Genomic DNA, 6,142 nt, shown 5'->3' with positions numbered 1-6,142 from the left:
AAAGTCTATTATTTAAAATGTTTTGAAAATTTTAAAAAAAAAAAAGAAAAAAAAAGAATGTGTCAAATAAACTTCTTTTACGGCAAGGTATAGATCAAACAATTCTTGCATGTCTGTGAGCACTTGAGGCTGCCATAGAATATGTGGGGGAGCAACAGGATGCACTGGCATTCCGATAGCAATTAAGCTGCAACTGGGAACATAAACATATTTGTGTCACTTCTTTACCATAGAATCAATCAGTACATGGTTGGATGAGGTGAAACAACACATTTGGGGAACATTTTAAGACAATTTAACAGCAGACATAAAACAACGTCTAGAATCCCTTCACACTATAGATCTACACACCCAACAAACAGCCATATGGAAAGGTGTGCAAGATCATCTCCCCTGGTTGGACCCGTGTTCCTTGGAGCTGCTCTTAAACCAGATAAGAATATTGCAAATTGTAATAATAATTGTCTTATGTTATTTGTTAATCCTAGGATGCACAGCAGGAGTAAAAACAAGGACCACCTGGCCTGACATTGCTGAACACATCATTAGCCGGCAGACAACAGAGCCTAATTTTAATAACAAATAAAGGGTAAGATGTTGGAATTCACTTGGGGTGGCTGGCAAAATACTAGGGCAACATTAGGGAAAGTTATACATTATAGTCTTAGACCTTTTGGAAGGCCAAAACATTTTATTGGGAGAGGCTGGAGGCAGCAGGATCATTTACATTAGATTAGGGAAAAGATAGAGACAATAAAAGGCCTTCCCAGTTAAGTCTGTTTACCCCACATCCCTTTGTCTCTACTCTGTTTACTCATGTAATCTTTGTGCTGGATGGTCCTTTCAGGAGAAATCAAAGGAGAATTACCTGTTAATAGTGTTTACTCTGGGCCCCAGAACCTAAAGTTTTTATTGTTTGTAAACTCACTTTTAACCATGTTAATTATCCACAAGCACGTTGACTTAAAACCTCTGTTATGAAATCTTTACTAAATAATATGAATATGGGACAAGGGTCTTAGTCAATTGGTGGCAGTCACCCTCTGAAAGCAGCCATCAACCATCCATAGCCCACCTGAATCACTGAAATAGATGTGAGAGTGCATGTATTCATCCATCATTAAGTCAGGGTCTGCAGGACAGACCTCCACAGATGGTAATCGACGTCTCAGATCTTCATCAGAGTCACCACAATGAAAGCCCTGTTTATCTATCTGGCCTCATAATATGCTACTGTCATTTTCCATTCTTAAATTTCAACTATATAGATCTCATTTTGATCATCCTTAGAGCATAAAGCTATGTCTTGTATCAGGAACAGTGGACATGATATGCTTTCCCTGAAAAATTCTTTAACTCACATTTTAAAGTACAACTAAATGTCACTTCCTCAGTTATATCCTCCCTGGATCCTAAATTTACATAGGCCCCTGTATTCTTCTGTCATATTAATCACAGTGCACTGTACCTTGTTTTGTGTAACATCCATAATTATTTCAATTGCATGTTATGATACTTTTTTCAGACTACTGTAACAAAGTGCCACAAACTGGGTAGTTAACAACAGAAATCTATATTCCCCACAGTTTTGGGGTATATAAGTCCTAACTCAGGGTGTCCACAGGACCATGTTCTCTCTTTGGTTTCTAGGGGATTTTTTTTTAATTTCTTCCCAGCTTTTGGGAACTAGCTGCTGGCAATCCTTGGCATTCCTTGGTTTGTAAACACATCATTCCAGTCTCTGCCTCCTTGTCACATGAGGTTCCCTTTGTGACTCCATGTCAAAATGTCTCTCTGTTTATAAGCACACCAGTCATTGGGTTAGGCCAATTTTAATCCAGTATGAACTCATTCATCTTAACTTCATTACATCTGAAAAGACACCATTTCTAAATTTGAGATCTCACTTAAAATTACTGGGGGTTAGGAATTCAGCATATTTTTGGTGGGAGGACATAACTTAACCCATAACCTGTTTAATGTTTATCTTCTTTGCCAGACTATACATCTGATATTTAGGATGATCATATAATTTGTCATGAAAAACAGAACGCTTTTGAAACTGAGACAATTAATGATGACTCCAAAACAACAACTATAAACCAGAATGTCCTAATAAGAGCTATCTACACTGCATTCAAAGCAAATAAATCAGATACTATTGTTCACTGCTCAATTCTGAGAGCTTGGAACACAATAGATGCTCAATAAACATCTGTAAAATAAATGAATAAAATGTACCAGTGAATGAGGAAATGATGTTTTCAATTATTAAACTGAATGCTCTCAGGAGATAGCTGGTTTGCACTGGATGCTTAGCACTGAATACCAGTTGGCCAAGACAAGAAGGAGATCACTGGTTGCAAGCTGTGGAAAGGGGAAAATCAAAAACTCAAAAGCATAAATGCACTTGGGTTATTAATAATTTTTAAGTAAGCACAATGGGTCTGAGTATAAATTGTAACAAATATATAAAATTGTAAGTGATATTAAAGCTTTACAAGCAAACCAGAAATATAATCAAATTGTATCAGATAGTGCATATTAGTTAGGATTCTCCAGAGAAACAGAACCAAATGGGATGTATAGAAAGAGTGAAAAAGAAAACCAGGCTGGGAATTCAGGCAAGACTTGCTATGGCAGTATTGAGTCTGAAATCCACAGGGCAGGCCAGCAAGCAGGAAACTAGGAAGAGTTCTATGTTACAGTCTTGAGGTACAGTTTCTTCTTTTCCAGGAAACCTGTCTTTGCTTTCAAAGGCTTCAACTAATTAGATAAGGCCCACCCCCCATTATGGAGGGTAATCTGCTTTACTTAAAGTCAACTGATTGCCAATGTTAATCACATCTAGAAAATACCTTTACAGTAACATCTAGACTAATGGTTAACCAGACAATAGGGCATCACAGACTAGCCTAATTGACACAGAAAATTAACCAGTGACATCGTGTGTAGCAATTTAGCATTAAAACTTCATATAACTAATGGCTCCTATTCCCTGAACTAGTTTCACTGAAATTAGAGTTTCAGGGTAAAATGCATTAATGAAATATTGGAATGAATTTCCTGGAGTCTTTAAATAAGAATATACATAAGAAGGGGTCATTCAGCTCTATCGCCATGGAGCTACAGTAAACTCCTCTAAAGCTAATGCTCTGTAACATGATTTGGGAAATGTAGATATAGACAATGGGAGGCAACCGAAGTTTAAAGCATTGGATTGGCATGTTACTTGTATTTTAGAAGGATAATTTCAGTGAAAAAGTAAAAGTTGGATGGGGTGATCATGATGCTAGATACAGAGATACAACAAACTATGGCTTTCATACTAGAAAGAGATAATAGAGCCTGAAAAAAGAGCAAGGATCAATAAGAATAATTATCAACATTTTAATATTTATCAAGCTAGTCCAATCATACTATAAACAAAATTGTTACAAAATAAGCATGAGCTTAACTACACAGGCTCCTTGAATGAACATTTTATGTCAAAATCTGAAAGTTCAAACGAGCCCTGTTGGGTACAATAGGTGTTCCTAGCCAAGTTATCTAAGCAAAAATCTTGTGAGTGAAATCCTAACGTTTTTCTCTTAGTCTACAGAATTTTACATTAGATCATTTGCAACCAAGAAAGGGAAAGAAAATTTTATATATATACACGCACACACACACACACACACACACACACTTGGTCAAAAGCATTATATTTCACTTAGATTAATGCCAGGAAATCTACTAGTTGACAGAGCCACAAAAATGCCTAAGACAGATGCTCTCTGTGTACAACTTACTCACCATAAAGATTAGCTAGAATGTCTCACAACAAAAGTTAAATAAATAAAATATACATAAGAATATCTTGATGCAGAGGGACGAAAAAGCCGTGGGGGGAAAAAAACCTGGATTTAAATAGTGGCTTTTGAAAATATGAGAAAGTTATTTATTTTCTCAAGTTTCGGTCTCTTCCCATACAAAATTACCATCTATGTAAAAGCACACAGACCTAGATCTGCATCTTGATTTATATTTTAGGTTGTTCTCACTGTTTTTAGTTGTCCTAAAAATTTTTTAGAAAGTATGTGTAAACTGCAAATCCAATAATCAAGGAGACATTGCATCTAGTGCCCTCCAATTTACCTTTAGGATAAAAAGTCTAGAGGTCCTTCTCCTTTCTTTCATTCATCACGGTGTGAATTAATGCCAAGCGGATGTACTATTGTTAACAGCTAACTTGAAAGAAAAGCATTGAAAACCTGATTATTCACGAGTAGGCTTTCCAGATGATGCTTTTTTATCTTTCTGGTAATGAACAACATTTTCATGGAAATTAAAGCTTGCATCAAAGCAAATGTCAAACTACTACAATGCTCACATTTTGTATTGATTAATAACTGTCACATTTCTTCTGAGCAAGGTTTCTTCTGTGATATGAAACTCTTGTACAATAAAGAATTATTCTGAATCTAGTGGTAAAAGATGTATAGTAAAGAGTGTCAAAATGGTTTATTATTTACCTTTTTCTCTTTTTTATTCTTATTTTTTTTTTAAGTCAAGGTCTCACTTTGTCATCCAGGCTAGAGTGTAGTGGCATCATCACAGCTTACTGCAGCCTCAACCTCCCAGACTCAAGTGATTCTCCCACTTCAGCCTCTGAAGTAGCTGGGACTACAGATACACACCACCATATACAGAAAAGGCTACCATGCCCAGCTAATTTTTGTAGAGATGGGATTTCATCATGTTGCCCAAGCTGGTCTCAAACTCCTGGGCTCAAGCAATTCTCCCACGTCAGCTAATTTTTGCAATTTCTGTAGAGATGGGGTTCCATCATGTTCCCAGGCTGGTCTCACACTTCTGAGCTCTAGTGATCCTCCCACCTCCACCCAAATTACAGATATGAGGGCCCTTTTTCTCATTTCATTGTTGAGCAGAGGTGAGAAAAGAATGCAATGCTCTTGAACCATTTATGTTTCAGTTGAGCTAATTTTATAATCTCTAAAAATTTACTTTCAGCAATAAAGTATTTTACTTTAAAAAGCCAAAATGAACGTAAAAGAAGCTATCATTTTCAAATACTTTCTGCCAGCTCAGAATACACATTAGCACATAATAGCCAAGCTTTATATTGTAAATAGCAGACTGCAGTTAAAAAGAAAGAAAACATTTTAGGCCTTAGGTTTCTGGTCAAGTTTCAATAATTATTGCATTGCAGTAAAATGTTAAGAAAATACCTGAAATTAAGGAAAGAGTGGACTCAACGTATCACATTTAAATTATAATGAATAAACCTTCACATTTTCTAATACACAGATAATTAACCGTGATGTTCTGAAAAAAAGGAAAAGGACAAATGTTAACTTTTAAAATTATGCCAGTCCTTGTTTTTTGTTTCAGGAAATGATTTGGATTAACCCAGAGGCAAAGGCTAAAATAATAATAATCATATTTTGATGCACAAAATAGAAGTCATAAAGGAGAAAAAAAATAATCCTTTATAAGGCATGAATCACCTGTGCTCTTTCACTGAGCTTCCAGATTTCACAAGCTGAGGAAAGACTGACATTGCTGGACGAACAGAAGGAAGACCCCCTCATTACGGTATCTTTTTTAAAAAAATTTCAAAGGCTTAAAAATCCATTTTCTTTATTCTTTGATTATTTGCAGTTTCTAATTAGTGGAAGTATTGTGAAATCTCAAACTCTGACAGAAAACAATGCATTTGAAAGGAAATACCATAAACAGAAAAAAAATGAGACTGCTTTTATAAGTTCTCAACCTACAAGTTTTATCCACTTTTATCAGTAAAATGTTAAGAATTTCAAGAAAAAATGATAGTGATAAAAATAGCTTGTCCTCCAGAATCTCTGAATCTTTAAAGTGGCCCTTTCTAGTCATAACCCCATATTTTAGTTTTGAACCTATAAAAATGAAAATGTTCTCAGTGGCAGAAAAATCAATTTTATTAAATTATGCAGGAAATCACTGGGCCTGATTTTATATTAGTTGATTGCCTCTTTTGTTACAAAGGGACGTACATATTAATGTTGAAATGTATCTCATATTTTGCTTGAGATTATGACTGTTTCATATGGGAGTGATACACTTATTAATTTGGTTTTCTATTCTTGGAATATTGAAATAT

This window comes from Cebus imitator, unplaced genomic scaffold, assembly GCF_001604975.1.
Source record: "Cebus imitator isolate Cc_AM_T3 unplaced genomic scaffold, Cebus_imitator-1.0 Scaffold283, whole genome shotgun sequence".
Lineage (NCBI taxonomy): Eukaryota > Metazoa > Chordata > Mammalia > Primates > Cebidae > Cebus > Cebus imitator.
This window is presented reverse-complemented; position numbering follows the sequence as displayed.